At 47.5% G+C, this 21,147-nt stretch overlaps 1 non-coding gene across 1 annotated transcript; it reads left to right on the top strand.

Moving 5' to 3' along the window:
* Positions 1-20,719: 20,719 nt before the first annotated feature.
* TRNAL-UAA lies at positions 20,720-20,802 on the top strand. The gene has a single exon. It is a non-coding gene; the product is annotated as a tRNA-Leu (tRNA).
* Positions 20,803-21,147: the final 345 nt, after the last annotated feature.

The following is a 21,147-nucleotide window of genomic DNA, read 5'->3' on the forward strand; positions in this document are numbered from 1 at the left end:
GTTATATAATTTATAAGTTAATCTAAGTTAATAATGTGTGAGTGAGGAACAGGCACTTCAGAAGAAATGCTTCTTTTAGCTGCAGTCCAACTTTCTGTGAGAATTCGATTCTTTTTCCTCCTGAACAAGATTTCATCCTGCCTTCAAAACCGCAGCCTTCTGGATCGCACCCGCAGGATGTCACAGGATTATTTTTGCTGAGGGAGGGAGGCCCAGTTCTCCAGAAATACCTCTATCTTCCCGCTGCCCGAGCTGTACTCGCCTGATCTTTGAGACACATAATCTAAGTGGCCCCGCATCGTTGGAGCCCAATTTAATGCCAAGCTGTAAATTGAAGGATCAGAAGCGCCTAGCCACAATGAAATCCTGCTCGCAGATTAGGGAGTCCTGGCCGAGCAGCCCTAGAAATTGAACTGGGGGACTGGACTAAATCAATTTGATTCACCCAAAGGGCAGAGCTGCTACTGAAATGCAAAAAACCACAGAAGGATCTCCCATTACCATGCACCTAGGAAAGGGGGTAAGCCATTCAATAGTGTAGTCTGAGCTTTTCTAGCTGAAACGTCCCAAACACCGACTCGACTCCCTGTCTGTTCCTTTATTCCCCTTTGTTTTCCTTCCCCTCCCTTCCATCAGCTTGGGTGGTATTTTTAGGCTCCAGCCTAAAAAGATGTAATGATGGTCCTGAAAAGGGAATTGGCTTCTATACAAACCCTAGAGCGGAGCCGGACCAGCTGCACATCTGTTCCTTGGCATGCAACCCAGGCACGTCAGGGTAGTGTAGGTGTAGGGAGAGGGGGGTGTCGGGAGCAGGACTCCCCTGGAGGACCGGTGCATGTGTGGGACCTCCCTGCAGCCCCATGGTGGAGAAAGAAGGGCATCGGGATTAAAAGCTATTGACAGACAATCTATTGTGCCACCTTTCTGCCTTGTGCTTGGATTATCTGCCTCTCACAGGAGAAGCTGGTGATGGGGAGCTCCTGCATGCACTTGTTTCACGCTCTGCGTAGCAGCTCCCAAGTGGAGGGGGACAGGGAAGGAGGGAGACCAAGCCATGAGTCTTGCTCCCGTAGCTCCAGGGGCTGCTCAAGGGGCAAGATTTTACAGGTAACAGTGAGTCACCCTTGTTCTGGCACTGATATCAGTTCTGTTATCAACTCTAGTATCAGTTCTGGCTTTGATATGGGTCCCAGGACATTAACAATAGCTGGTAGGAGATGGCTTCCCACAAGACAGTCAGCAAAGCAGAATATCAGAATTCAGCTGTGGCTTCCTCAAATTCAAAGCAGTACGAGATGTGGAACAGATTAGAGGCTGGATCATACAAGCCACAAACCACATTAAAAGTATAGGAACTACAATAGGTATTCTGCTCTCACACTTAAACACAATCCTGAATGAAAGGATTTCCCCTGCCTCCAGCCCTTCTCCCCCTAAAAAAAAAAGGATTTCTGTCTCCAGGAAATGCAATCCAGTTACATGAAGCACCTTGGGTACCGTGAGCATCTTTGCATAACAATGTCATGTCAAACAAATTCCTGCCTGCTCCTTGTCTGCTGCCTGATGTATTGTACCCCCAAACAGTTTTGACTACCTGCCGCCTCCGAAACACCTGATGGCTATGGAATCAGCAATCGCAGAAGCAGCTGTGAAATGAAAAGTAAAATGGGGTGGGAGAAGGAGAGGAGAAACCAACTGACTGGGTGCTGATGCTGGGAGGGTGGAGGGGAGAGAAAGGCCATCTGAGAATGGGTTTTGTCCTCCTGTCCTCAGCTGAGGAAAAGTGTCTCAAGTGCCATACTGATGACCGTGGAAGGGCTTTTGGATTACTAATGATTCTTAATCAGTTTGGTAGCAATACTGGTCAGCACTTGGTAAGAGGGAGGATTTGCTCCTCTAGAGACGAGAGCCCTCCCTCAGCTGCAGTCCCACCTTTAGCTGCAGATGTGTGTGTGGAGGGTTGGGAGGAGGACAAAGAGGATATTTTGGTACTGAATGCCAGATGCTCAGGCACCACGAAGGCTCTGGCAGCACCCGCATCCTCCTGGGTGCTGTGCTGGGTCCCTGGGAGATGGGGAATCAGGGTTCCCAGCATCTCCAGTGCAGAAGTAATTAAAGCCTTGCCTGCCTGCCACAGAGCATATGGGACAAGTTAGCAGAGTAATTAAATTTTGCTAAGTGAGTCTTTGGTGGAAAGCTGGAGGGTGGGTTGGTGGGAGGCAGGGGGAGCAGAGGCAATGCCCCTCACCTCCCCGGGTCCTCGCTCCAAATGGCTCCTTGCACCACAAGCTGAGAAAATAATTAGGCGGTGGCTCATTTGCATTGTTTATTGAGTTTCTACATATGAAAAGATCCTGAGGAAGCTGGTCAGACTGTGCAGATGCTATAGGTGCGAAAGGAGCACGTTTGTAAGCATGTGGGGAAATGATGAGAAGGGCTCCTGAGCAGAAAGGCGGATGTGGGGGACTGGAGAGTAGGAGGGGTAGAGGGAGAGAAGGGAGTGGGAAGAACAGAAAAGTCCTATTCCTGCAGACATGGGTGAAATAGGTGTAGTGCACGGTAAAATTGCCAATTAGTGGAGTTGCAGGAGGATGGAAACTGCTCCTGAATTGCAGTCAGTGAGCGTCAGTGGTGTGAAGAGAAGCAGGGAGGGGGCTGAGGCAGGCTGGAAGGGTTGGCATGTGGATTTCAGGGTGGGATGTGTCCTTGCTCGGCCAGGTGAAACTTTCTGAGACCAAACCTTTGGACGTTAACCTTCCATTTTGTCATAGCCTGTTATACTTGGAGTGAGAAAAAGGGACTTTTTTTTTTTTTTTTTTTTTTTTTTTTTTTTCCCAGAAGAATATAAAGGGTTATATTATTCAGTTTGAACAAAATTTCTAAATTACTTTCAGTGTTGAATGAGTTATTTGCAGTTGCCCCAGACCCCAGGCTGAATGTTGTTTTATTATGCTTCCCCCCAAAAGCTGAGATTTTCCTCAAATCCCAACTTATGTGTGATTCTCTTTTCCTTCTCCGCATCTCTAGGGTCACCTATTGAATCTTGTATTCACCCAGCATTGTGTTTTGTCGCTCTCACAAAAGAGTCCATTCTCATAAACACCCAGCCTCACGCAGCGATGATTGCCGCGGTTATTAATACATGTAATGGCTTTCTCTCTTCCCGAGGACACATCTCTAATGACCTACCCTTTCCCCTCTGTTCAAGATGCTCGTGGAGCAAATTGCAGGTTGGGAAGGCTGGAAAATAGCGACCGACCACTGACCTCTCCGACAGGGTCAGTGGCTCCAAAGCTTTCCTTTGGGGCCATGGCGAGGGAAGGGGTTTTCACCAGCAGCTTCCATGCTGGTGGGCCACAGTGTTCCCTATTCATGGCAAGCACGTGGCAGCTTTCAAATAGCGCAGGCAGCTGTGTTTGAAGAAGTGCTCCCTAATTACCCTCCCGCTTGATGAGCGTGACAGCCCATTGTGCTGGCCCCAGCTGTATGGCTGCCACTCTCCCCATGTCCCCTGCAAGCCAAACTGGGCACTGGGACACGCTCCTCTGGCAGCCCCTTCCACCCCAAGGGGCACTGCCCCACGTGTGGGCTGATGGATGCACAGGCACGAAGGTGCCCCTCTAAAAACGGCTTGAATCTTACTGCTAGGGGTGTCACTGATCAATAATTTTGCTTTTTTTGCAGGTATAATTGTCTAGATTGGGAAAGGTGTACATGGATGTTTGCACGGAGTTTTTTTTGGATGAGGAAATCTGGAGTTTTCGCACCAAAGCTGAAGTTCATCGTTTCCAAGGGAGTCATCCTGGAGTCCTGCCTCACCTGCAGAACCTGAGTGCGGCATTGCTGTGAGTGCTCTGGGGTGTGAAACACAGCTGGGCAGTGCCAGGGAAAGGAGAAGGGGGCTGGACTGGGGCTTTGCATTTGGAAAGTACTCTTGAAGTGTAGACTCCTCAGAACAGCTAAAGTGCGGAAGAAATACATCCAATACAGCAATGATTATTTGGTGCATTGGAAAAAAATCCTCTACCATGTTGTCCATGAGACCCAGAATCACCACAGCTAGTCCAGAGAGATAAACCCACAACAGACCTTCTTTTACCTTCTTCTGAGGATGCTGATGAGGGAGAAGCAGGGCTCTAAGGGAGTGAGTGATGCCAAAAAATGGAGTCACAGTAATCACTTATTAAAGACACTGAGCCTGGCTTCATATTTGCTTAGCTTCTGTCTCAGCATCTGTGCCACTCCTTTTCTGGAGATCCCTCCTTTCAGCTAGAGAGGTAGCTGTGACTGACAGAGTAAATTTCCTTGCAAGCAATGCCAATTCTCCCCTGACAAAGTATTTTTTCATTGAGAAAAAGAAGTACACATCTCAAAAATATTTCTGAGCCAAAAAAAAAAAAAAAAAAAAAAGCTTTTTTTTTTAGTGATGGAAAGTTCAGGAGGTTTCAGTGTTCGTCTCCCTTCATTTCTAATTAGAAGTTATAGACTGGAGACTCCCCATAAGTCATTAAAACTCCTACAGTTTGCATCGATTCTTCCCCAAAAAATGGTGTTTCCCAAAGGGTTTGCTCATCTTTTGGAAATGTTTCCCTTGGTAGTTTCTCTTGCCTCTCCTGGCAGCTGCTCCATTATCTAATTGCTCATCAAGAGCAAAGCCTCCCCTGCACCTCCTCTCAGCTGGATGGGTTGTGGTTTAAGGTTATTGGTTCTGTAAGTGTGCAGTGGTGGTGAGTGCTTTGGAGATCTGAGGGAGGCAGGGATCCAGATCTTGGTTGCTTCTCCAAACCTCCTGGCTTCCAGAGACTCTCTGGGTCAGTGTTCAGGGGTTGCCTTGGCTATCTGGGGGTACAAATGGGACCAAAACCCACAAAAAACATGGATTTTCCATGTCTTTGGTGAGAGCAATTTGGGTTTTCAACCAGTTAGTGTGCCACACCCAGAAAAACTCTGCCACATGTTGGGAAATCCAAGCGTGTTTTTGGGACTGGTTTTTCAAGGGTGCTGTACCCATGTGCAGAGAGGAGCAGGGACTCGAAGGGGCTGGAAAGTTGTTCTTGCTGCTCTCCATTAGCACTTGTGTGTATCTAGGAATAAAGGTAAAGACTGTCAGAGGGCTGCTGGCTGTGGCAGGGCGCTTGGCAAGGGAATGGCACTGTCCCCTGTCCTCACCATGCCCAGCTCTGTCCCAGTTAAGGGTCTCAGCAGCACTTTGTGTATGACATGTCTGTGCCTCTAAAGACATGGCTGAGGTGGTGCTGCTTGAGATGCCCACATCCACAGATCTCCCAATTTCCCCTTTGCTCACCATGGATGGCAGAAACTTTATTTGAAATTTGCTCTGCAACATCCCAGCCAGGCAAGTGCAGCAGTGAGAGAAGGAGAGTGGAGAAGAAATATGTAACTAGGTCAGTTTGCTCCACATTACAGCTTCATCCTTTACCCAGGGAGGAGTTGTGGTCTTTGCCCGCCTCTTGCTGTTCCCATTCAGTCACTTGATGGGGTTTCTAGCTACTTTGAGCCTACAACCTTCAGATCAAGATATATTTTTTTTAAACTTGGCTTCCACGTTCGACTCTGTTTCTTTCAACCTGTGTTCAGAGGCTCACAGTGGAAGGAACCTTTTGCTGTATTTAATTGTAAAAGTTCCTTCCCTATAAAAGTCTTGGCAAACTGGGCTGGCTCAGTGGTTAGTGCTTTGCTCTCCTCCTTGCAGGGGCAAAGTTCAGTTGCTTAGCGTCTGGCTGCCTTTTCCCTTGTCCAAGAAGGAGTTTTTAATCACAGTAGGACTAGATGGTTTGGCTTCTTCACAGCAGGGCTACAACGCCGATTGCCATTAGGTCTCTTGTTCAGATATGGTCCGGATTGTTAGTGAGGTTTTAACTGTTCCATGGTCAGTGTGACGAGTTGTTGGGCTCAGCCTGTGTGCCAGGGGCTGTGTGTACCCCGCAATGAGCACCGCCTGAATTCCTGTTCCCCTTTTTGCACCCTCCATTCCCATGATTTTGTTAATCACCAGACACCAAAGCATGCATGGGGAGGTTTAGGTCCAGCCCATGCTGATGCCCTTGGAGGCAGAGGGATGCAGTCGGTGAGTGGTGGGTCACCCATGTGCATCCAGAGGCAGAGACCATGCCCAGCACCATTCTGCCTCTTCAGACTGAAGCTGCAGAGAGGTGCCCAGCAAGGCTGCCTTGGCTTTGGAAACGCTGTTGGTTTGGTATCACAAATACCAATATGAAAGCAGATAGAGATGCTGCATATGGGCCATCAGTAAGCAACATGTTAATTATGGGGATGCAATTATATACACAATTATATATGCATTACTTACTCCAGGCTAGATCCTGCCTGCTGGCAAGCAGCACCAGCACCTCACCAACCTCCCTGCAGGTCGGAGGGCTGCAGGCAGGGACCACGTGCAGGGACATCCTCGGGCCAGGCAGTGTGTGTGTGCCCGTGCCCATGCAGGGAAGCTTTTTCTTTTGTTGAGACTGGATCTGAGAGAAAAACACAGCGAGGGGTGGGGTAAGGCACCAGGGATCATCCGAAAGAGGGGCTCTGCTCAGCAAGTATTAGCGAGCATTTTAGAAACAAAACTGATTTTTTTGTTTTTGTTGTTCTTAATGAATCTTGCACTATTCAGGCTCAGACAGTATTTGCAAACCATGGGGAGAAAAAGATTTAAAAACAACAACAACAGAAGAGCATTAGCGGGAAATAATCTCATCAGCCCCAACTCTCCAGCAGCGCTAGAGACAGGAAAATGATGCCTTTTTATTAGCCTTATTGTCTTTAATTAAAGCATTCAGCAGAACCCTCTGATAATGGACTGCAAGTGAGGTCGGCAGCATTTGTAATAACACAATACAGGGTTCAATTAAGTTGTACTTTTGTAGCTTTTCATCTCCAGTTTAAACAAGCTAGTGATATATGCAGAATGATTACCTTTCCAAGCTGGGTGAAAAGGGAGGAGGCACAGGGCCTCGGGAAGACAAACCACTTGTTGCTGTATAACCAGTGCTCTAAAAATACTCTGTTTCCCCACATGGTTTTTGTGTATTCAGCCTGCTTGTGGGGTACCCCATCATTGCCACCCAGGCAGGGTGGCTGCAATTTGGCTGGTACACCGCAGCCATTAGGTATAGTTTTCTATATCACAATCCCGTTTTTTGTGTGACTGTGGGTATCCACAGCAGGTTTCCTAGACCTGAACCTTTAAAAAATGTGTTTTTGATGGTTGCAGTACCTAAAGAACTCCAAACAAACAGGGGGATCAGAGGCAGCAGCAGAAAAGATCAGAGGTCCAGGTATAACCATTTAAGCTGAAAGACTGTGGATGATTGACAAGCAGTTGATATTTGCTGCTCCTTCTTTTCCCTGCTCTTTTGAATTATTGGTCATAAAACACCCTGCAGTCGCACTCTTGCTGTGTCAGAGAGAGAGAGAGAAGCCGAGAAAAAACCCACATGGCTAACACTTAACTTTATCTTCACCATTAAGTAATGCTAAATTAGAATGAAATCGCTCTGGTAATACAGGTGACAGCTATATGAAGACCAAATGAATTCCCTATGATCAGTGCCGTTAAAAGGAGCACACTGGCAGAATTCATGATGACGGGACACTTACTGTGTGTATAACTCATGCGTGCACACGGGAAACTCATGGTAAATCTGGCTGGCGTTTTATGTCAGGCTCTAAAAAAAAAAAAAAAAAAGTGGCTTTTAAAGCTTCTGTTCGGATTCTCATCTCTCCAGCCCTGATGTAAATCTGCGGTAACGTAATTGTGCTGCTAACCTGCCATGGGGGAGAGGACGAGAGGGGAATGGAAAGCAGGAGCTTTCCTGAGGCTTCTGGGCAGAGATGCTGGGTGCTCCCATGGGAGCCTCCAGCTCTCGCTTTGGGGTTGCTGCCACCTGGAGCTGCTCCTTCACCCCCCGAGCATTGGTGGCCATGCTCCACCAAGAGCAAAACAGCTTGCAGCAGCATCTAGCTCCTTGCACACACCCCAGATGCTGTAATCTCGCCATGAAGTACCTGCAGCACTGCTTCTGTGACACTTACTGCTGCTATTGATTGCTGGAGCCTTGTATAAAGGAGCAGGTTGAGCTGTGCTTCATCTTGGGCATGGCTGTCCTCACAGTGATACCAGGGCTGTGTCGTTTTTTTGCTGTCAGAGTGGTGACACAGGTGGCTAGCTGAGCAGTTTCTACTCCTGTATAGCTTTAGTGTATTGGCTTTCCTTGCAGGGCTGGTGCTCGTCTCCCCATGTTGATGGCAGAGGAAGGTGCTTTGAGGGAGGTAAAGCCAAGGTCCCCCTCCCCGTGCTTGCTGTCATGCTGCGGTACCCCATGCTGGCACGCTTTGTCACACAAAGCCTCTACTTTCCGTGTACAGGCAAAAATTACAGGGAGATAATTACCTTCTGCCTCCTCGCAGCCCAGTTTTACCCGAATACTGTTCATTTCAGTATTTTTACTGTCTCTCATGTAGTGCAGCTATGCGCTGTTAAACAGCTGTTCAGCTCCACCCTAGAAAAATAGCTTCAATAAAGTGCATTTCCCATACAGGTCATATATTGGTTAATTCATCCTTTTGGGAGAACTTCCAGACAGGAAATGTGGAGGCAGAGGAAACTGTCCCGGCAGAGCACAACAACTTCTAAATTAAATCCAATCCCGGCTCCCACTACCTGCCATTGTTACTGACATGGAAAGAGAAAGCAAAGGGCTGAATTTTGCTTGGCTGCTGTGTCACTGCCATGGCTCCATCTCGCGGGGTAGCTGTCCCCTGCAGAAGATGCATTGAGGTTTGATTGGTAACTTAACTTCTGTGATTCAACAGCCAGTCCCTGTTTGGTTTGTTTGGCTAAATACTATTATTCTGTAGTATTGTATGCCTGTGCCATATTCTGCCTGAGTATGTAGAGGGGTACTGTGATGTGCCAGGCTCCCTTCATTCATGATGTTAAAGATTTATTTTTTGGAAAGGAAAAACACACTGGAGCTTACTACGGGCTGAACCAGCTCTGGTAGGTTTTATAGTCAGAGGAGGCGCCGAAGGGACTGCCTCTGCCTATTCCCCTCGGATCATGAACTCCACCAAACCTGTTCGGGTCTGTGGATGTAATTTTATATGGTCACGGCAGAAGCCACTTCTGCACAGACCCGGTTTGCCATGCACTCCTTATGGCTTTGCTGTTATTGCCCCCTGACTGCTGCTGAGACAATTTCTTGCCTATTAAAATGCAGTTATGGCTTGGAAAGTGATAGTGTAAGAATGGCTTATCAGTGCTCCGTAGCTATTTGCTCTAATCATCCGTACCAAAGGCCTGAGAATGCTCCCAGAGAAGCCAATAAGACTTTTTCCATTGACTTCAAAGGCAGCAGAGAGCAATTTAGCTGCTGCCACCAGACAAAGCAGGTTAGGCTACAGCTGGTACTTCCACAGCTAACTTGGCTCTGAAATCCTGACAATCTAAATGTATTTCTGCTACATGGGATGTTTAAAAATAGACAAGACAAAGTAGCAGGGAAAACAGATTGCTGGGAATATTCCTTCCCTGGTAGGAGAAATGGACTAGCTGAACCTAGCAGGGCTTTTCCATCTCAAGTGTGTATGAGCCTATGATTTCTGTCAGCAAACTAAGCACTTCTGAGCCAGAGGCAGCACAGAAAGCCGCTAAAAGCAATTTAGAGGTGCTGGTATCATAATTTTTCAATCCAAGAGGAACTTCTGTTTTTGCATATATCGTAGGGCTCAGGAAGATTCCCCCGAATCCAGGGAGACGCGGTGCCTGTGCAGAGACAATCCCATGGACGCAGCCCATAAGTCATAATAATGCGAGTGTCTTGGTAGGGCTGTCCTCCCAGCTGCCTCCTGGGAGGGGGATATTGAGTGCACGATGTTGGAGAAGATCAAAGAGACATCTCCCGCTAATAAATCACCAATAATGGGCGACTTTGAGTGCCCACATATAAGGAGGCCAGCGATGTTTAGTGAATCAATGTCTCAATACTTTAAATTATCCTCGGAACAGTTACTTCGAAGGCATGCAAGACAAGTTTTTTTTTCGATTTTGCCTTCAGTAGCATGGAGGATGTGGTTTGAGACAAATGGCTTCCTACGCACTAGTGATCACAGCAAAACCGTGTCTGTCACCCTCACGGACTGCATCAAAACTTGGTCAGGAATTCGGTTCTGTGGAAAGGAGAAGTTAAAAGAAATGAAAGGGTAATAAATGAGAATTAGAGCCAACCCCCTCAGGCTATATATAAAGACAGTTTACTCATCCCATGTATACTCCCAGAGGAAAGCCAGACCTGTGTAAATGGCAGAGAGGAGAGACATTTAAGCTGAATAAATGATTTTCACTAAAAGTGGAACAAGCACAGGGCAGCCCCATGGAAAGAGCAGAGCCCTGGCAGGGCTGGGGCAGAGGAAGGGCTCTCTGCTCTCCTTGCAGCATGGGATTCAGCAAGGAGAAATGCCCTGCCTGCAACTTGGAGGTGCCCAGTAATTCCAGTGGGAATGGCAGAGGAACATCTGGCTGGCGAATGCCAGATGCTCTACCCGTGCATCCCAGCACCCAGGCTGGGACCCATGGTGGGGAGGAAAGGCTCAGCTCCTCGCGATGCTTGGCTGGCACATTGAGCTGGGCTCAATACGAACCTGAGCATTTCATTAGGCAGGTTTTCCACCCTGGAGGAGAAGCTACGGCTGCATTGACCTTAATGTGAAATTAAAGCCATTTAAGCAGGTAACAGCCAGACAGCTGGGTGCAACCATGCGATGGAGGCGTTTGTCTCTATTTACAGACAAGCTGTGTATGTGTTTCCATTTCGCTCAACTTTTGCTGCTTGTTTATTTAGCTAATAAGAGCCAGCAATCTGCCTCGCACAGCCGTGCAAACAGCAGAGCAGAGTGTGCCCGAAGAAGGGCTTTTGTTAAACACTTGCTGGCCTTATGGCACCGGCTGTGGCTCACCTGCTGCAGGAGTTAGCTGGAGGGAAGGCACTTGAACTAAGCTTTTGCTCAGGTGGGGCATGTCCTGTCTCTCTCCATCAGTCTGGGACAGGACTGATGTGTTCCCATCCCTGGGATGGGGCTGCATCATTGCTGACAGACTGAGCAGTGTGTCACCACTTCCCTGCATCCCACATCCATCTAGATGCTTATGGCAGCTGGATCAGCAATGCCACCATGTCCATATGTCTGTCCCTCAGAAGACAGACAGGAGGAGGTGACCAGCCCTCTCTGGCTGTGCTGGTGCTTTAGAGAAAGAAAGGAGGCTACGTCTAATCACAGAAGGGTGCAGAAAGGACAGCTGCTGCAAAACCTCTCCCTCATCCATGTCTACAGGGGGACCGTTGCTGCATTTCGGGAAAATGCTGTGCCACTGTCTTGTCTTCTGCTGCTGCACCCAGCAGTCCTTTCTGACTTTTTAAGCATTACTCTGACTGCCTCCTGCTTTTACCAGCCAGACTTGGGTGTCCCAGATGCTGCTTGGGAGTGAAACACTGCTTCTGCCTTTGTGTGTTATCCGTCCTCTCCTTTTGTGGCAAAGACGTTGATCTCCAGCAACAAGAGGCCTGTCCTGCCATGGCCTCATGCTGCGGGCATGTGCTAAGCAAAGACCCTGTGGGTGTGTGAAAGGCTGGCCTGGGTGTATAATTCTTAGTGCTCTCACAGTGATCCCCTTTTTACAGAAGAGGTCTTCCCGACAAGCTCATCAAGACGTCTGCCTTCTCTTTTGCTGCTGGTATTTGGATCATTTCTCCCCACGGTGCTCTGAGCACCTTCCTGTGGTGCGAGGGGCTTGGGTGGCAAATGAAAGAGGGCAGGGAAGGAACCTCTTTGGGAACTCTGAAATTAATCTGGGAAATCAGCAGGGAACTTTGCCCATGGGCTGTGACCTGGCTGCTGTGGTGGCAGCAAAAGTCTTCTGGAAAATACCCGCTATAGCCTTCAGATTGGGTCCCTGTTTTCTAAGGAAAGCATTAGGGAACTCATCCTCATCAAGCTAGGTGCTGCACCAACACAGAACAAGAAATGACGTGCAGCCATCACTTCTTGCCTGTATACACACGAAATCAGAGGCTTTGGGACCTTAAGTCCAGCTGTCTGCTATGAATGCATAGGTCTTTTAGAGCACAAAGGAGCCAATGCTACCTAGTTCATCCTGTGCTTAGCTACTAATTAGGAGTTTTTAGGACATAATTTGAGGTGTTACCAATTAGCTCAATTGTGGACCAAGACCAGAGCTGTTATTTGCCTTGTCACAGCAACTGAAAGCCAAATAAACAAATAGTAGTGTCTTTTTCCCCTGTGCTTTAGAACCGCTGTGAAACAAAATAATAATAATTTCATTGTCTACTTTTCAAAACTCTACATTTAAAGCAGATCATAAAAATCCCCACATGGTTTATTTTGTGTAATTATTAAAAAATCAGGCTTTGAATCCCAGAAGAAAAACTATATGTTACTTAAAAAAAAAAAAAAAAAGAAACCAGCAAAACAAAACAAACACACACACAACCAAACACACACATGAAAAAAATAAAGCAGGCAGATGAACGAGCAAAATATGCTAGAGTTTGTCCTTCTGGTGTTTATGATTGGGAGTTTTGAAGGGGGCTATGGGAGGTAAGTGCTTAAAGCCCGCATGACATCAGGGGGTCTTAGTACCTTTTCAATGTGGCTCTATCAAAAACTGAGTGTAAAAAAAAAATAAAAAAAAATAGTTGCAGACAAATAGAGGAAGTTTGAAGCTTTTTAATTTATTATTTGTTTATTATTTATTTTTAACTCTCTTCAACTTTGGATGCTTGTTTTCAGTTTTCCCAGGACGCCACCAACCACACAGCTTGGGATAGCTGGCTCGTGCTGTAAACTCTTCTGACAGCCTGGGCCCTCAGAGGCTCTGCTCAGCAGGAGGAGCGAAGGACTGCAAGGACAGGAGCTGTGATTGTGGGCATGAGGTGAAGCAGAAAAAAGCAAAGTGAAGTGTCTCAAATGCTGGAGAGAGGACTGTTGCTGGAGCTGTGGGATGACAGGCATAGATTTCACAGGTATGTCCTCCTCCTCCTTTTCTGTGAGCCTCTTTTTCCCTCACCTTTGTATTTCTAACATGAGATAAAAGGAAACAACTGAAAATACAAATGTCCAGGTGTCCTCCTGTCAGGCAGTGGTAAGCCCATAGAAGTGGGTGAGCTCTCAGCTTTCAACAGTTTTCTTCAAAGGTTACATCTAATTAGGAGAATCCTGATTTTGTCATCGATGATTTTAGCAAGTTGGTCTTCCAAGGCATCAAAGAAGTCCAGCTGGGAACCCATATGGGAAAAATATATATATATATATTTATATATATGCTATAAACATGTTATCCCTAGAAAACTTGTACATAGTATGTGTGAGCTCACTCTGTACACCTACTCTTCACCACAACCTGATTTTAGATATCGCATGACAGATAGGCCCACTGATACCTGTCAGTATTTCTATATGGAGCCTATTTAGAGTTCTCTGCAAGGTAGTTCATGCTCTCTTTGAGAGGGAAAACTTTTTTCCTGGTCTTTCCCTAACTTTTTTTTCACTTGTAGCTGCCTCATTCATCACTGATTTCCTCCATGGATGGAGGATCAAATTCACCCTTCTCTGGTTACTTGGAAAATGCAAGCCAGGACCTTGCAGACTGTCTCCATGGGCTTCCTTTAAAGCCCTGGCAGTGGCAATATCGGCATATCCAAGATTCAGTGTTTTATTGGGCTGAGCTGCAACTTGAACACAATTTAATTGCCAGAAGATATACTGCACATATGGGATGGTGGTGGTGTAATTCATAAAAGTATTGGAACCCAGTTTTGGGTAGGTACCCGTATCTTCAGAAACAGGATGGGGGAAGCAGATAGGTCTGTGTCTTCTCCCACTTCTGCTGTACATGGACAAACAGGAGGCACAGTGGTGCACCCTGACACTGGGAAATGCTTCTTCCTTAGCTGAGGTGAAGCTAAGTCTATAGGCATGTGCAATTTATCTGATCCAGGGGTGTTAAAAGGATGGAAAATCTGTATTTTAATCCTGCCTTGAGGTTGTTCATTGGGAGAGGCATGTATGTGCTGGTAGCACTGCATGAATGTGCACCCAGGTCTCAGGCCAGGTGAATTCCAGGCATGTACTGATATGCTCCAAGCTGAGATTGACAGCTTCTGAAAGTGGTTGTCCTCAGCCAACGAGAGATGCTGTTACACTGCTGGCTGGGTGCTCTCCTTGATAAAACTGCCTCCCCTCGCTTCCTACATTCATTCACTTGTCAAGAGCAGAGACTTGTTTCAACACTGTGGATTCTAAATTTTCTCTGATGTAATTATTGTTTGACACTGCGGCCCTTCCAAGAACCTTACATAAGGAAAGAGAAAGAATTAAATATGAGAGAAGTCTAAAAATAAAACTATTAAAAGGAGGCAGAAGCTGTTTTGTGAGCAGCAGGAACGATGTGGTGCCTCTGGGAGAGGATATGCTGAGCCAAAGGAGATGTTCTGCTTTTAGGCAGTGCCTTTCATTATATTTCAGTGAAGTTCTGTGCTTTTCTGAAGTTCTTAGGTGCAGCGCTTTTAGAAATGAGCCTGTTCTTTCTCTTTGCTCTTGCAAAAAACCACGACTTTCATACCATTCCCCAAGCCAATCTCCCTTTACAGAATGTGCAGCCAAAATTTCCCTTCCCTAATTAAGCTAGAATGGTTTTTGAAGAAGTTTTAGCCTCAGAGAACATCAAATTTAGCTCTTAGCCTGGAGCCAAGCTCTGGGCTAAAGAACACATGTCATTTTAGGAATTCATGCAGATGCACCTTGACATCTGGGATGTGATATGTCGCCTGCACACTTCCCCATTGAGACACGAAGTGGCAGCGGGCACTGCTGATGCTGCAGGTGGAGCACAAAGGGTTTTTGTCATTCATCCCTACACGTTTGTCCCAGCCATGTAAAGAACTGCAGGAGATTTCTTTGACACATGCAAGCCTCTTCTGTTGGTATTTGTTGATGTGATAACTTAATTGCCTCATTTCTCTTCTGGGTTGCTTCTGAGAGCAACATAAAGCAGTGTTTCCTAAGTTGTGACCTGTAAAGAATGGACTTGTCTGGTGAACATTTGTTTCCCGTGGCTAGTTCCTCTCTAGTGTTAAAAGGCAGCCAAAAATATGCAACACGCAGCTTTTCTAGTGTGATTTTGGAATGACCTTGACAGAATCTGATTTACAGATTTCTGATGAAATTCAGGTATGGAGAGCAGGGCTTGAAGGAGCCTTCAGAGGTCATCTGCCTCAAGCCAGGATCAGCCAGGTTTCTAATTTCTTACAAACCTCCAGCGCTGATCGTTCCACCCCCAGAAGCAGTAAGTTCAGAGTCCGGCTCTGTCTGTTGTAAGGACCTCTTCTGCAGGCAGATTCAATATCCCTCGAAGCTAATTACCTGCGACTAGGTGTCTAGCCTAAGCTAAGCAGGTGAACTTTGTTCCTTTGCTTCACTTCCAGAAAGCAATGGATTTTACCCCTCTTTAAATGCCCTGGGTGAGATCAAGCCTTTGCTGAACATTTCTCTCTCTGCAGTGACTAGAGAAAAAGTCTGGCGGGCTGCATTAGGCAAGAATAGATGAGCATGCACTGAACGCCTCATTTACATCAGGTTCCTTTTTTTATTCATGGCTTGGGCACTCAACAGCTGAGGCATCAGTATCACAGCACTGGGATCCTCAGTGTGTTCTTGAGCTTTCTTTTCTACACAGCGATTATGACTCATTTGCTCTGTGTTGTATGCGATGATGTTTGGAAGAGGCATGGAACAGTAACAAGAGGAGATGGGTCCATAATGATGCCTTCCTCAAAACCTTATCCAGGCTAAATAAAGGTAAAGCCTTGACAAGCCACACACACGTACTGTCCAGAATATCCCTGGGAATAACTGGATCTGGGAAGATGATGACTTTGAAATGCTAAAACATCAACAATTCACTCCAGCTATCTCATTACAAGCCCATCCAGAACCAAAGCAGAATCAATGATGTGAGGCTTGGGTATTCTGAGTCCTTGAGATTACTTTTTTTTCTTTTTTTTCTTTTCTTTTTTTTTTTTTTTTTTTTTGAGAGACTGTATGTTGTCCAAAAATTATTTGTAGAAAATACTGGGAGGATAGTTTATACTAGCAATAGCTTGTGGAAAACTGTAAACATCTGGGAGATCATTCCTGAACAGGAGAAATACATTATTTGCTATGACTTACTACCTTAGCTCTGGTAGCTGCATTGCTTTCTTTCTTTCTTTCTTTGCTTTTTATTTTTATTTTTTTTGAAAGAACTTAATCAACAAAGAAAACATATTTTCCCTCTGGGTTAAATAACCTCCTGTAATTGCACAGCTCCACTGGTTTTTAATCCAGTCTGTGTGCCCACAGTGAGTAGTCTTTTTTTTGTTTGTACGTTCGTTTGTGGTTTTTTGGTTGTTGTTACTGTTGTTGCTGCTCTCTGGCTGAATACCAGTATCTGGAAGGTTCATGGAAAACGTTTGCTCTTGAGCTACAGAGCCACATAAGTTTTGTAGTTACGCAGGGGCTGACTTGAGCCAACAAGCAGTGGGGCATCATGCCAAACTCTGCAGAAAATAAGCTTTCACCTATTGGAATGCCATGTATATTTTCTAGCCATTCTGTAAAGAAAGCAATCTGAAGGCAAAGTGAGGCTGGCTTGATTTCCTGAACTGCCTCTCGAGAGGCAGGAAGAACAGGCAGGATGAATGATCATCTTTACTCTGAAAGCTGACGAGGTGCCAGCCAGTTACCAGCTAAGTAGCCACGCTGTCCTGTGTTCAACTCTTCTTTTTGTCATTGAGCTCCAGCTACTCTCCAAGTGGGGCAGAAGTTTACGGTTATGTGCGGGACATCAGTAGTGCATCAAGAAGTGCTATGTTAAAAGTAACAAAGTCCAAAGAGCTTCCTTATTTAGCGCTGCATGAATTCAGCACAGGAGCTCTGTTGGTATAGGCAGCAAGAAGTTTTCACCTCCCCAGGCAGCTGGGCAAGGAGGAGCTAAGCTGTCAGGTCTCACTTCATCGAAGATGACCCTGGTAGGGCTTCTCTGTCCAGAGTCACAATGGAGTCACTTAGTGCTCCTGTTGGTTGTAACCCACACACCAAACTACTCTTGTAGCAGGGTTTGGGCACAAGAGGAGCTCAGAGGAGAACCCCATCCTACTGTTTCTCTTTGCCAACTCATTTCTAAAGTTAGGGTGCAGGTAGTATTTTTGCCCCTGCATCCATAAAGGGTAGAAGTTTTGTCCTGAAATCTCTTAGAGTGCCATTTTTGTTCTGCCTTGCTCATGACTTCAAGGCTTTGGATTTTTTCTTTCTCTTAACTTAGCTACCAATCAGCCTCACTCCAGCTGCAGTAATAACGTGTGGGATGGCAGTTGCCTCCAGTGGCTGTTTAAATTAAACACAGATCTACTGAATAGACACCGAGTGCCAAGAGATCCCTTTCGGGAGAAGGTGAGAGGAGGAACTGCTTTCCAGTTAACATTGCCGATGTGTTTCTGAAGCGAAGGACAACACCTTTCTGACTCCAGGACATTATTAATGTCTTTCTCTTACAGAACATGTGTTCTGAAAACCTGTAGCGGTGTCACCTTCAAGCTGTCATTTCAGGGGGATATTGCAAGCGAGGTACAGCCAGCCCAGCTTACGATTTGCATGGGAGACATCCGAGACACTACAGGTAATTCAGATGATGTTATGTCCTCCCTGGAGGCAAGGCTGACTCCAGGCCCAGCAAAGTCCCAGCCAGCACACTGCACATGTCTGCAGGTGAAGCCAAGCAACAACATGGGTGGTGCACAGCCATGGAAAGCTCTAGGAAGCATTTGCTTGGAGCTGCATTTATAAATACAGCCAAGTTGTGCTAGTGACATCTCTGAATATGTGCAATTTGTGATGTAGGTGTGAATTTGAGCATGTTGGGTCCCTGGAGCTGCCTATTCTTGGTGCTGTCTGTGGCTTGCACTCAGAGACTCTGCTCTTGTGCTCAGGAAGAGCTGTGTTGTGTGTCTGGTGGTGGACAGGGCTGCAGTTGTGTGCAGGTTTACATCCCATGTGCTTGTGTTTGGCCTGCATGTCACTGCTAAGCTTACCCTTACGGAGATCTCTTCCAGCCATGGCACAGGTGGGGAGTGGATTTGTATTTCACAAAATAGGTATTTTCTTTCTTAAGTAACCTGTGGGTCCACTGTCTCCTTACCGAGGTTTATGGGCTCTGCTTACGAGTTATATTTAGACTCTTATGATTTTGGTCAGCCTTAGAGACTCAGCTTCAGTACAAAAATGGGTGCAACTGGGCTGTTAGCCAGACACTGGAGGCTGTTTCAACCCAGAGGTTTATGGTGAGCTGGGAGAAGCTCAGCAGGGGACATGGTTGGGGGTGAGATGTCCCTGGAGGGAGCAGCAGACGCATTGTGCAGCCCTTGCTGTCCCAGACCACCATCTCCCCTCCTGCCCTGTGCTGAAAGCAACAAGCATCAGTTGAATCAGCTCTCCCACCCTCCCATACTGCTCCCTCCTTGCACTCCTTACCCCTGCCTTGATGGGATGGCCCCACAGCTTTATCCAGCCCTTGGGATGCTGACTCCAGCAGCATTTCCCAGCCCGGACCCAAGGGGTTAAGGTGGGATGTTAACTTCAAAGCTGGGCGCGAAGGGGATCTGAGCAGCGCGGGTCATGGGTGTCCTCGCGGGCAGCTCCCTTCTCTCCATGCTGCCAAGAGCAGATGTGGCGTAAAAGCTTCCTCTCAGAGAGGGCATGATTAATCTCTGCTTCTTAGAGGATGACAAATATATTATATTCGCCGACATGCACACGCATTCTCTTCGCCTGACAGGTGACCCCTGTCTTAATGCCAAGCGCGCGAGGTCCAGCTCTGTAAACGAAGAGGAGAGCTTTGCAAGCTCATTAATGCTTTGAAGTCGCTCATTAGAAGCAGATTCCTCTGGAGCTGGCGAGCGCAACACCCTTTGTGAGCACGGCTTCATTTGATACTAATGCGGGTGCTGCAGCTGGAGGCATCCGGGGATGCTGGGCTGGGATCCTGCACACGCGGACCCGCACAGCGTGTTGCTGTGGCTGTGATGGGAAGAGCAGAGGGAAGCAGGGAAAGCTGCTGTCCCCTTTTGGCACCCAAAGGAGTGAATTTTCTCCTGGTAGGGTTTTTGTGTGTGGATGGATTAACCCTTTCCTCTGCTGAGCTGAGGACCTGCAGCACCCTGCAGTGGGGTGCCTGGGTCTCTTTGCCTTGCTTCCCAGCAAGATGATACAGATTGCATCATGTTTGGAGGCCAAGGTGTCCCCTCAATGTTACCCTCTTTTCAGAACTGAAAACACTCCTTTTTCTGGTCAGTGACTCACCCCTGCACCCACTGGCTGCAAACCCTCTGATTTGCTCAGGCACCCCCGAGCATTTTTGTGAGCAGCCCCTGGGGAAACGAGGAGGGAATTGCTCAGCTCCAAGCAGGGCAGACACAACAAGCACCATCCCCTTCACCTACAGATACACCCCCTTCTGGTTGTGGGACATGTCCCCAAATGTTTTAGCTTACTGGAGCCAAAAAAAAGGCTTCCACAAACTGTCAGACCAGCCTGGGTCTGCATCTTCCTCAGCAGATGGGATCCCCTGGTGAAAAGGTCTGGCCAGGATTGTGGGCACTGGGGCTTGGGCTGTGCAAGGGATCCAGGATGTCTGGGGATCCCCTGGGAGGGAACAAGACTGGGAACAGGTTGCAGTGTCTCGCCAAAGTGATGGCAGCCCTGTGAAGAGGTGCTGGCCTGGGAAGGGAGAGTGGCTGAAACAGAGACAGAAAGCATCAGGCTCCTGTGGCTTAAGGGCTAAAGACTTAGTGAATGCAGCCTTGTTTTGAGGCTGTGGGTTTGAATCCCATGTGATTCAACAAAAATGGTTTTTGTTGCTGTTGTTGCTTTTGTTTGTTTTTCCTAAAGAGCAAAGCAAAAGCACAAAAAGTACACCTCACCCCAAAGAGAAAAGGAGGACACCCATGCGTCACAGTTTTTCCTGGCTAAACACTCCACTTGAGCCCCCAGTGCAGCCCAGAGGGGGTGAGGAGCAGGACCCGAGGAAGAAGGGTGATGCTTTAACCACTCAGCTGGTCTGGCTGAGCACTGGCAGGCTGGCAGAGCTGCTCGTGTCCACCCTGAACACCCGATGGGGTCAGGCTGACATACCTCAGAGATGTCCCTCATGCCTGGTGGTGTTATCACTGATGTCTGTGGTCCTTTCCTGAGGTCCTGGCATGGCACGTGGGTGCTGTGCCACTCTCCATGGCCCTGAGAGCTGGCAATTCCCAGCGAGGTGTTTGGTTGGGGTGTGCCAGCTGGGCTGAGCAGAGATTTGCTTCTTGGTGATGGGTGACAGGACACGGGAGCAAAGCTGTGATGTTTTGGAAAGCTCATGGGGTAGGAAAACATTTCTTGTGGGGTACAAGGAAAGGGAGTGAGGAGGCTTTCTCACTGTGCCTCACCAGAGGCCAGCTCAACAGAGAACTTCAATAAAACAGTGAGGAGGGGAAGATGTTCTGGGCTCGGGAAGTCCCCCAGGCTGGGACCCCGATGGCTTGGCAGGGTGTGTGTCCTGCAGGGGGGACCTGGCAGGCCAGGGGGCAGCAGGCAGCCCACCAGGATGGCCGAGTGGTGAAGGCGTTGGACTTAAGATCCAATGGGCGCATGCCCGCGTGGGTTCGAACCCCACTTCTGGTAGGAATCTCCTTTTTTTGGCAGTCCACACCTCGCCGTCCTGGCTTTTAGAGCTTCTGTCCAGAGCAGAGAGAGGAGCCCTCAGCCCTGTGCTGTGCCTGGGGGGCCAAAACCATTCAGTGCCCCAGTGGGAGCCCTTTGGTGGGACTGAGCCCCCTTATCACCCAGGCTGAACATGCGGAGATGTAAGCCAGGCGCTCTGGCACAGGGCTTGCAGCTCTTGTCCTTCATGCAGGGAGTGCTTAGATCGTCGTGGGCTTGAATCCCACGTGCTCCCAAAATAGAGACTTCTTTTTCCCAAGACAGAAGTAGAAAAACCTGACTGTCCTGAAGGAGATAAAAAAAGAT

This window comes from Aythya fuligula, chromosome 10 (genome assembly GCF_009819795.1).
Source record: "Aythya fuligula isolate bAytFul2 chromosome 10, bAytFul2.pri, whole genome shotgun sequence".
NCBI lineage: Eukaryota > Metazoa > Chordata > Aves > Anseriformes > Anatidae > Aythya > Aythya fuligula.